The 12,270-nt window shown below is 44.0% G+C and overlaps 1 protein-coding gene across 1 annotated transcript in view; it reads right to left on the bottom strand.

Moving 5' to 3' along the window:
- Window positions 1-12,270, bottom strand: part of LOC308575780 (transmembrane protein 132C-like) — a 300,534-nt gene that overhangs the window by 236,821 nt on the left and 51,443 nt on the right. The gene's annotated exons all lie outside the window — the stretch shown is intronic.

The raw sequence follows: 12,270 nt of genomic DNA, 5'->3' as shown, positions 1-12,270 counted from the left end.
GTGTGTGTGTGTGCACGCACAGAAACAAAGAAGTGTAGAGAAAGGGCCATCAATGCAGATAGAAAATGAGGAAAGGAAATGAGGGTGGGAGCTCATGCTCTGGGCACAGGAACAGAATGCCCATTGAGGTGTGCACAGTCAGGCACTTAAGAGATTCTCCCTCTGGGTATCTGTGTCCCTGATCAAAAGGTCAAGAGCGAATGCAACACACACACACAAGCACACGATGGGCGGCCTGTCGATCAGGCTCTTGCATGAAAGGGGGGAGCCCTGAGCTTTGCACAGAGAGGCTTCTCCAAAAGGGGAGCAACAAAAGCACACTGTGTGTGTGTGTGTGTGTGTGTGTGTGAGAGAGAGAGAGAGAGAGAGAGAGAGAGAGCGCAATCTTCACTGCATGGCACACATTGTTAAAGAGGGGAAATGGGAGTCGGAGATGAGGTGCTAGCTGACTGGCCATCTTAAGCATGGGACAGTTGTGATGGTGTAGGACATGTCTTCCATCACGAAGGGGAAAATCTCTTCCCCTCCATTTCTCGCTCTCTTTTTCCAATCTAAGTTCAGTCCCTTGAAAATTCATCAGCATTTTAGTGTGAATGTCTCCTAATAACATTTTTTTTTGGTAAAGCAATTTACCCTAACATATTTTAAAATGTGATTTTCACAAATATATGCATTTTTTATTCAAACTTTACCGTAGCCTATGCTTTTTTATACTTGGATAACTGCACTGCAAAATTTGGAGAAGTGTGATATTTGAAAGATGGCCGTGTTTTGGCTGGAGTACCACTTTGGAAGGTGCAAATTAGAAAAGGTTTGAATTTATATGGGAATTGAACTTTCTCTCTCCATCCCTAGTCTGCCACTTGGAAGTCTTGATAGTTCCATGTATAGAGTACCAGCTTTGCATGCACAAGGTCCCCAGGTTCAATCCCTGGCACCTCCAGGTTTTATCTATTATTGTTTTAAAAGATCAGGCAATCCTAGGCTATGGACAAGCTTCTGCCTTCCTCCATCAAGGATGCTATGCATATCAAGCTGTGGAACAGAGGGTGAGGTTCTGTGCCAGATCAGGCTCTTTGTCGTGTCTGCTCTGACTGACAGAAGCTCTCTAGAGCTTCAGGAAAAGGAATCTCTTCCCTATCAACTGCTGTCTTAGTGGTGGGAGAACCTCTGACCCATGGGCATATTTAGGTCCACCAGGCCTCCCCATAATGCCCATGAGGCCATTTTAGCCAAGTCATGCCCACCTGTCCTATGCCCAACATCACATGTAAAATCAAGTTTGGAACAGGTAAACTGGGTCAGAAAAGAGGTTGCATCATCATTGACCTGCTGCTTGGAGGCATCTGCAAAGCCCTGCACACAGCACCCTGTGTGGCTCATTGCAAGGCCCAACAATCAACTGTTTCTCAGTGCTTGCTGAGAGCTGTGCATGGCACCTTGAAGCCCTATGACCAGCTGGTTGTTGGAGCTTTGAAAGACTGCAGAAGACTTTCTGCAAAGACGGACAATTAACTGGTTTCCAAGGGCCAAGTATTACAAGGGGTGAAAATGGGTCACCTGCCATCATGTTGTTCCATGGCAAAAGAAGGAGGTAAGTACCCTGCTCATTGGTCAGATTCAGGACCCCATCCCTGTGCTGCCTTATCATTTTTAACCGGAGATGCCAAGGACCTGGAATCTTCTGCATGCAAATTACTTTCCCCACCATCTCTCCTCAAAAGAATCTCCACCCCTTTGTCTGGTTTCTCAAACTAATTCCATCCCTCCATTAAAAGAGAGGTGGGGGAAAGCTGAACCAGTTCCCATATCAAAATATAATCGACAATTTCCATAGTGGGTGGAGGCGAAGAGAATAATCTCCACTTACAGTAATTCTGTGGAAGTGTCTGAGGCCTTGGGATAAAACAGGTCAGAATGTATCATAGCAGGTGGTTTGAGGGGATCAATGTTGATATTTTTTAAAATGCAGATCAATGGGTGACATTAGACAATGAGACAGGCAAACCACAATGTTTCAGGAGAAGGGGTAGCAGACAGCTGGTAGGCAGGCAGCAATGTCTGGAACCTGCAAATGTACATACAACATAATTATATCCCATGATCATCATACGCTCTCCCTCCTCTCTCATTATTATTATGATTAAGAGAATTTCTACACCACCCTTCATCTGAGGATCAGAGGTGGTTTACAAGTGAAAAACACAGAAATACACACAGTCATTAAAAACAAAAACAAAGCCCCTCACCAGCTTAAAAGGCCATATTTTGTTTTATCAGCCAAAGGCGTGGAATAAGAGGAATGTTTTTGCCTAAAAGTATGTAAGAAATGCACCAGGAGACTGTCTCTGGGGATAGCATTCCACAAGTGGGGAGCAACTGCAGAAAAGACCCATACTCATGTTGCCACCCTCTGGTCCTCTTGTAAAGGAGGCACACATAGAAGGGGGTCAGAAGATGTTCTCTCTCTCTCTCTCTCTCTCTCTCTCTCTCTATATATATATATATATATATATATATATATATATATATATATTATGTACACTGCAGAGCAGTGATGCACATTCTGGATTGGGGACCACACCAGGCCAACTTGCTATCTAATACTACATATTTGGGGATATGTGAGGTCTAGAAGCTTGCATCTTTTAAAGCTGCTTCTCTCAAACTCACAAGCTGCTCCCACGTGCACAGAGCTGGAAAGCTAGCATGTAGACGGCTGCTTTATTTGGGACCAGATCATTGCCCACGTAGCTCAGTATTGTATACGGATAGGCAGCAGCTCTCCAACATTTCAGGCGGAAAACCTTTCCCAGCCCTACTGGCAGATAAATAAATCCTTTCCCAGCCTGGCTTGGAGATCACTGGAGAGCGAAGCAGGGATGTTTGCAAGCAGAGCACGTGCTCTACTACTGAGTTATGGTTCTGCCACAGCACAGGAAGCTACATTATGCAAACTATGGCTCTACCTAGCTCAGCATGGTCTACACTCACCAGCAGTGGCCCTCCATGGCTTCAAAGGGTAGAGGATGACTCTTTCTCAGCCTGGTTTGGAGATGCTGTGGATTGGTCAGGGACTCTGATGCTAAGCTACCAACTTTCCCCAAAGAGGAAAAAAACAACTGCAGTAGACCTATAGGAAGTGGCTCTGGCTCTATGCAAGAGCTATATGTCTGGGGTGATATCAGATGCTCCTAGGCTGGAACCAGGAGTGTTCCACTTCCAGGGCATGTGCAGGCTTCCCTCCTCCCACAGAGCTGATGGCTGGAGGATAGTACTTATAAAGAGATCGCCACAGGCTGTACCTCATCCTGTTCAATCAGGGATCCAATTCCACCTCGCTGTCTGCTTTGCATCTGCCAGCTTGCTGCTGCCGTTCCCCAGTTCCCCCCTAAATATAAAATAAGATTCCAGTCCTCATGGTCTCTCTATCCATTATCTCAGTTCGCTGGGTGTGTAGAACTCATCTGGAGCACCAAGGCTGCCCAGGAAAAGCCTTTTGCTCAATGCAAACCCCTCGCCTAGGCGTCTGTTGTTGTGCTTGGCAGCTACATGTCCAAGCCCCTGCTTGCTTTTATGATCCCTGATCCAGCTGGGATGCCTGTATTCTTTGTCTGCCCAGCTTCTTGCCCATTAGCATAATGGTTACTCCTCCGAGTATGTTTTCATTCAGCGAATCCCCCACCACGGCAGTCAAAGAATTAATTACTCTGAGAAGGGGCCTGTACTTTCCCTTGGAGAGAGAAAAAAAGAGTTTCACAAGTTTGGCTTTTCACGAACCTCCCTTTCCCGCTGAGGTTGCTCCAGAGCTTGTCAAAGCATTTGGGGCACCGCCATGGGTCAGTGCCTCGCAAAAGGGGAGACAATGCCAGGGGAACTATGACACTCATCCCCAAAAGTGATTTACTTGCTGTTTGAAGCGGGGAGGGGAAGAGGGACAAAAAAAGAGGGGGGGATGTGACAGAAGCAAACTCTTGGGTCAATGTGCTTTATTGAAAAGAGGTGCGGTGTTTTGTGAGCTTTCTAAAACTTTGTTTTTTCTAAAAGATAATACACTAGTAGACCAAGGGACCACCAGTGGGACTTGAGATTGCGAGGGCTGTAGCTCCGTGGTAGAACACCAGGCTTTGCATGCAGAACACACACACACACACCTCCAAAGTAGATAATGGCTGGAGAGTTGCTGCCTCTCTGTCTAGACAATAATAAACTGAATAGACCATGCAGACTGGAATCTTACATTATATTTTGGGGAAAGACTAGTTCAGACATACAGCACAGGCTTTGCTTGCAAAGTGCCCCAGATTCAATCCAGAGCATTTCCAGGTAGGGCTGGGAGAGTCCACTGTCTGAAATCCCAGAGAGCCACTACCACTTAGTGTAAGACAATACTGAGCTACATGGGCCAATGGTCTGGCTTCCTCTGTTCCTAGATCAGCCAGCTGCTGCCAGTCAATGTAGGTGGACAAGTGGTCAGAAAGGGATAATAGGAATTTGTGGGGGACACGTCATGTTCCTTCTGGGGGAGTTTGTCCACCTTTCGTCCGCACACTGCACAACTCTCACCTGTGGCTCTTAGGTGCTGTCTGCATGGGACAGTGACCACACTCCAAGAATGGCTTTGACTGGCCGGCTAAACCAGGTGAAGGGTGCTGATGGGTCTCAAACCCTTAGTGAGTTAGGGACTCTCCCAGCATGCAAAGACAGGCTCTGGCAGATTGAGCAGACAAGATGAATAGGTCCAGCAGTCAATAAGGTGGTTTCTGACCATCATGCGGTGAGGGTAGCCCACCTAGGAGAAGGAAGACTCTTATTCTAAGCCTCCACTGCCTTGTGGGATATCTCTGGGAGAAGAAGTGGCTCAGGAGTAAACCCAACACAAATCCTGAGTGGGGTCCCCAAGACAGTTGGATGACATCTTGTACACCTCCTTTCAGCAGCTCCTGCAGTCAAGCTGGTGCCAAACATATTGCTTTCCTCTGGACCCCATCAGCAAGGGCAAAAGGGGGCCCCTGTCATCTGGAGAACACAGTAACTCCACACGCAGCCCAAGCTTGCACCCCAAGGAGGTCACTTTGTTGGATGCCAACAAAGCCAAACCATCTGGAGAGCACCAAATGAGGGAAGTCTGGTCTACACCGACTAGCAGTTCCTTCCCAGGTGTTTTTCCAATTCCTACCTGGAGATGCTAGGAACTGAATCTGGGACTGTTTGCAAGCAAAGCATGTGTTCTGCCCAGTGGCGTAGCGTGGGGGGTGCAGGGGGGGCCGGCCGCACTGGGCGCAACATCTGGGGTTAGGGCAAATCCACGGGTTAGGGGGCGCAAATTACTTGCCTTGCCCCGGGTGCTGACAACCCACGCTACGCCACTGGTTCTGCCTCTCCCTTCTGCGCTAGTTTTCTGCTTTCAGGGAGATTTCTGTTTCATTTTGCATATAGCAGTGGGCAGTGAAAAAGAAAATGTGGTTCCTGCTTCCTGGTACAAGAAGCAGCTCGTTCTAGCAATTCAGCATCCCATCTCCTTATTCTTCTGGATGTTTAGCCCTGTCCTCAGTCAGTTAAAAGCCTGGCAGCTGAAACCTCTTGCATCACTTACTAGAGATGAAGTGAAGTCTGAGCTGAGGACTTCTTTTGAACTTGGGGTCCCTGAAATGTCTATGTTTACCAGTGAATTTTCAAGCCTCCTCTTCAAGCACCAGCAGGGAGAGACAGGCAGGGGAGGTACAGTTTTATTTTTACTCTAGAAGAGGAACAAGGTGACCTAACCAGGAGGAGGAATATGCGGAGAGATGTAAAACAGATATAATACTGACAATAAAATCCAGTCTACTGTTCACGGCATGTACTACTTAAATTGCTTTCTAGCTTTTAAAGACGGTGGCAAAATCCTACTCCATTTAAAAAATGCATTAAATAATAACTATAATTAGTCAGACTAAGTGTAAAATCAATTTCTAATTAATCAAAGGAAGACAAGACTGGGGACAGGGAGCAGAACTGACATTCAGAAGCCGAATTACTAAAAACCTGGGCATTGGGACCAAAAACTGTCATCCAGCTTCATTCAGATCCTTTGAAGAATTGAGCCATTATGTTCTTGTTCGTGCCATGAGGACTAGAAACCTTGCTGAATATATTCTCAAGATTCCAAGTGGCACAGAAGGATAGAGGAATGCTCCTGACTGTCATCGGCAGGAAACATCCAAGAAAGGCATTGCTGGATTAGAAAATCAGGACTTACCGTATTTTCCCATGTATAAGACTAGGTTTTTTCCCCTTTAAAATAATGTCAAAAATTAGGGGGCGTCTTATACATGGATACATCTCCCCCCATTTTCTTAAATCGGAGTCCCCCCAAATCTTATACATGGGGGCGTCTTATAGACGGAAAGATATGGCAGTCCTTTGTCTTCAAACTCTATCCAAGGTTTCCCACTTCTGTGTTAGTAGGAAAGAGAAGGTGAAGAGATGCAGATCTCCTTTGGGTTGCTGACATACAGCTCCGGCTAAGGGCGTAGGAAGAGGGGGCGGTCCGCCCCAGGTTCCATCATGGAGGGGGGTGACAAATTATCAAGGAACAATAGTGCCCTGCTAGGTCTGTTCATTAAAAAACTTGTTTTAAAAAAATGCCTGCTCCAAAGGTCTTATCTCACTACACTAGGGATTATACAGCTATATATGAAATTTCATGCATATCAGTTAATATCTTGACCCTCCTCCATGAAAATAGCTGTTTACTTGGCTGTTTTCCTATGTCATGAAGGCTGAAATTTCAATTCAGTGGAGCACTTACTGTTCCCATCCCTAACCCTGTGGAAAGCCATCTTTTTAGACTTAATTTGATTTTGACATGTTTTTAGGAGGTAATTTAATTATTGTTTGATTTGATACCAATGTTATGTACAGTGGTACCTCGGGTTAAGTAGTTAATTTGTTCCGGAGGTCCGTTCTTAACCTGAAACTGTTCTTAACCTGAAGCACCACTTTAGCTAATGGGGCCTCCTGCTGCACTGCTCCACCACGGCTCGATTTCTGTTCTCATCCTGAAGCAAAGTTCTTAACCCGAGGTACTATTTCTGGGTTAGCAGAATCTGTAACCTGAAGCATCTGTAACCCAAAGAGGATGTAACCTGAGGTACCACTGTATCTGATGTTAGCCACCCTGAGCCCAACTTCAGCTTGGGAGGGCGGGATATAAATAAAAGTTTATTATTTTATTACTTGTTATTATTCCTTTGTAAGAAAATATGAAATAATGTAAAACCATTTTTGCACGCAAAAAAAAAAAAAATTTCAATGTGGGGGGGGGGGTGACAATAAATTTTCCGTACCGGGTACCACCAGACCTTCCTATGCCTCTGGCTCCTGCTAGATCTGGTCTCAAAGACCAGGTATTTAGAAAGGAGTGATGATATCAATGCAATCATAGAATCATAGAATTGTAGCATTGGAAGGGTTATCTAGTCCAGCCCCCTGCAATACAGGAATCTCAAACAGATTATACATGACTAATAATAATAATAATAATAATAATAATTTATTATTTATACCCTGCCTATCTGACTGGGTCTTCCCAGCCACCCTGGGCAGCTTCCAACAAAGTATTAAAATACAGTGGTCTGTTAAAACATTAAAAGGTTCCCTAAACAGGGCTGCCTTCAGATGTCTTCTAAAAGTCTGGTAGTTGTTCCTCTCTTTGACATCTGGTGGTATATTATTTATACCTCTGCTTAGAAACTTCCAAGGAAGAAGGGTCTACCACCTCTTGTGGAAAGGAGGAGGAGGAGGAGGAGGAGGAGGAGGAGGAGGAGGAGGAGGAGTTTGGACTTGATATCCTGCTTTATCACTACCCGAAGGAGTCTCAAAGCGGCTAACATTCTCCTTTCCTTCCCCCCCCCCAACAAACACTCTGTGAGGTGAGTGGGGCTGAGAGACATCAAAGAAGTGTGACCAGCCCAAGGTCACCCAGCAGCAGCATGTGGAGGAGCAGGGAAGCAAACCCAGTTCACCAGATTACAAGTCTACTGCTCTTAACCACTACACCACACTGGGAGTCTGTTCCACTGTTGTAGAGCTCTTATTGTCAGAAAGATCTTCCTGATTATTCTTCTTTTCCCATTAAAACACAGGGGCTCCAGAACAGAGCTGGGAAATCTCGAATCATTGGCATGCCAAGATCGTCATTTGGCCATTGCGTTGACTATTGATTTCAAGCCATCCCAGTGCAATCTTTTAATGCCCAAGTTATGATGATGATGATGATGTCTCAGTGTGCGTGTGTTTTCAAAAAGGGGAGTACAAGAATGTGGCACTATCATTTTAGTATGTGCGCTTTAATGATGACTCGTCCACAGTATTTTATGAGCCGGATCTATTTCTTTCTCACCCCATAAGCAATGACTGTTATGGTGAGTTACTGTGGCGAATTAGACAGCGCCGTGTGATCAATCATGGAAGATTTCCGATCGTTGCCGTTTAATGGCTAATTCTTCAAAGCTACTAAAAATGTGAGCTCATGCAATTAGTCTCTTTCTAAACGAAAGCGATGGAAGCGCAGCGAATGTAGGGCACCCCAACAGTGCAATTAAAGAGAAAGATGAAGAGAGGACTTTATATTAGCTGAATGGAAATAGGGATAAATTTTGGCAGCAGCTATCCCCATTTTGTGTGCTGGGTTTGGTGGTGCTGGTGATTAATTTTTTTGCTGGGGGGGGTGTAGAATCCCATTTGTCAATTGCTTCCATATTTACTTGTTTTAAGATTGTCTACCCTACTTTTCTTCAGGAAAATTCACATTAGCTTTTGATAAAATCCTAATATAGGCAAGCAGCCAATAGCAGTAACTAAAACCATGTATGCAACAACAGCAGCAAGAATACTCATCGTGAAGTATTGGAAGACACAAAGATTTACCCACCAGGGAAGAATGGCAGATGAAGTTGATGGACTACAGGGAATTGACGGAAATGACTGGCAGAATCCGAGACCAGGGAGAAGAGTCGGTGAAAGAAGACTGGAAAAAGTTTAAAGACTATTTACAGAAATATTGTAAAATTAAGGAATGCTAGAACAATGTTGGAATGAAGTGATATGGCTTTAGTAGAAAGGTTATAAGGAATTAAGTACAAATAGATTAATAGAGTATTAAAAGAAAAATAAGGTTGAAATGTGTTAAGATAATTATAGGATAGGAAACAGGGGAAGATGGAAAGGAATTGCTGAAATAATTAATAGAAGTGGAATACAAAAAGGGAGGTGTGAGGAGGTCGTGGAAATATGTGAAAGAAAGATAAGACATTGAAATTTATTTCTTTTCTTTTCTTTTCTTTGTGTGTTTTTAAATTGTTTTTGTTTTGTCTTGTTAGTTTAATGTTTTAGTGTAAGGCAGTGTCTTTGTATTGTAATGTATTGTTTATTCTTTGTTTTTTTATAGTTTTTAAATTGTTGTAAAAGCAATAAATATTATTTTTTTAAAAATAGCAGTAACTAAAACCACCGCAAATCCCAATGGTGCACACAGAATCAGCAATAAAAGTAGACAACAGGTTTACTTAAATTTTGGAATTATTATTAGTAGAAATAGTAAATGCAGATTCCATCTCATCAGGTTATCCATTTTGTACAGTGTAGGAACTGGGTCTTTGGCACAGTGGCACCTAATCTTTGGAGCACCCTCCTTCTCAGTGCCAACTCAAGACCTTCCTTGTTCAACTAGTTTTTTAAATGGAAATCTTTACTGCAGTCATCATCTGTATTGGAATGAAAAATTGTTTTCATGTACAGAATTGTTTTTTAAAACTGCTTCAACATATGAAAAAGTTGTCCATTGTTCTGTTCGTTTAAAAAAAGATTTGTGAAACTGTAATTGTTTTTTTATTGCTGACGTTATCATTGCAAAGTGACTTTAAGATAGCGTATGGGAAGCAGTTCATAAATGGAATAAATTAAATAAAAACAGCAGTAGGGCTACTGCTTGCTTTGGAATGTGGAATACGACTTGTATTTCTTATACTGATTCCTGTATGTTGCAATCTGTAAACAGCTTAGAGGTTTCTGTTGAAACATGAAGTGGTATATAAATTAAACTAAATGTGAAAATGTTAAATGTTAAATGTTAATGCTTTTTAGGGGGTTGGGCTAGAGGGCCTTTGGGGTTCCTTCTAACCCTCTTCTTCTATGATTCTAAACAAATAAAAGGTGAGTCAAGCACCAAGCACACCAGGCAAAGCAGCGAACAGCCATCAGCCTATCCCACAATCTCCATAAAGAGGCAAGCTGTTTTACATATATAAGGAACATGGCATTGGAGACAGGAAGGCCTCCTTGGCAGGAACATTCTAAAGTATTGGTGCCACCACCAAAAATGCCCCGCTGCCCGTCATATGTACCCACTGAACCTGATGGCAGAATTGGATCAGGCAAAAGGCCCACCTATTCCAGCAACCTGTTCCCACAGTAGTCAATCATTAATAGGATGTGAGTGCTTCACATGTTTTGGTTTGCAATTCCCATCCTCCCTGACCACTGGCCAATACTCAGGGGTGATGGAAATCCACAACAGACGGACTTGGGCCAACTGACACAGATTTATTTGCCACTGACTGCTTTCTTTCAAAGCACTCATAATCGTAGCCATATGAAGACACACAAAATGATTTCTTAAAGAGATCTCTAGGGTTCCTTTCAATTCACAGGATTCCCTTTCCATCAAGAACAATTGACAGCTAAACAAGCAGCAAATTGGGTTAAGTGTGTAGTGGAGACATACCCCACGATCAGCTGTGCTACCTGTTTCACACTGAAAAAGCTCATTAATATCATCAGTGCCTAATCTGCAGCTCTCCTGCATTCTATAGGACTGGTTCACATGAGTTGTGGGATGGCTTTGGCTTGGGCTAAGGAAGTCAGGAGTTTCCACACACCCTGCGGAAATGTATTCCTGAAAACGGTCAAGTAGTTTTCAGGACAGCTCTCTGTTTGATGTCCAACAAGCTCTTTTACATTATGCTTTTTGTTCTTCTTGCACATGAAGTGGATGAGATGTCTGACAGTTCTGCTGACTGGCCGGCCAGCCAGCTGCTTCATGTTTTGTGTCGCCTTCTCCTCCCTCTTTCTGCCTTCACCGGCACACCCAGCTGCCTAAATTCCTTCTTTCCCCCATCCCCATTTCCATGAAGGCAGTTGGCTTATTTCATAAACGGAAGACTGGTGGCCATTGGGTCTCTTCCCCTCCCCCATCATAGCTGAGTCAGCTTGATCGCTGACCAAATCTCTGGAGACAGAGGCCAAATTTATTTTGACCCTTGCATTCCCCAGTCATCTCCACAGGGAAGAGAAAGACATGGATACCCCCAACCCCTTCATTCCCACCAATCTCTTTATTTCGCCAACAATGTCAATGATGAGAAATAAATTATTAACAACAATTATTAAGGTGATGATGATGCAACAACCTAGGCAATTTACAGTAGAAAAACAGGAGCTCTCCCAGCTGAAATTTATTTGTGCTAAGTGAAACAGTTGGATGAAAGGGGCATTCATCAAGTTTATTATCATTATTGCTCCTTTTTCCATCACAAATTGCAAAGAGCTGTTCCTCCATGCAGCCCAGGAAATGGGACAGACACAGCCTCTCACCTGGACCTCTTGCCTCTTCTCCCTGCCTGCAGGCTTCTGGAGAACACCAGTTGGAGAAGACCGTTCTACACTGACAGGCTGTGGCTAAGGCCTAAACGTCTTCATCGACCTTGAAAACCCCAATATTTGGTTCAAATACGAAGGGTGGTAGCTCAGTGGTTGAGCATATGCTTTGCATGTGGTTTATCCTAGGTTCAATTCTTAGCATCTCCATGGAGGGCTGTGTAAGATCTGGTTTGAAGCAGCTTCCTATGCCCTTATTTGAATCAATCATATATTCAGAACCATGAGGGCTAATCTTACTTCATATTTAGGGGAGGTAAAGAAGAAGAGTTTGGATTTGATATCCCGCTTTATCACTACCCTAAGGAGTCTCAAAGCGGCTAACAATCTCCTTTCCCTTCCTCCCCCACAACAAACACTCTGTGAGGTGAGTGGGGCTGAGAGACTTCAAAGAAGTATGACTAGTCCAAGGTCACCCAACAGCTGCATGTGAAGGAGCGGAGATGTGAACCTTGTTCACCAGGTTATGAGTCTACCGCTCTTAACCACTACACCACACTGGCTCTAGAAATCTATTCACACCCATGCTTTCTATTTGAGGCTTGCAGTTGTATAGGTCAGGCTATAGAT

The sequence above is a fragment of the Podarcis bocagei genome (genome assembly GCF_964188305.1).
Source record: "Podarcis bocagei genome assembly, chromosome: 16".
Taxonomy (NCBI): Eukaryota; Metazoa; Chordata; class Lepidosauria; order Squamata; family Lacertidae; genus Podarcis; species Podarcis bocagei.
This window is presented reverse-complemented; position numbering and strand designations above follow the sequence as displayed.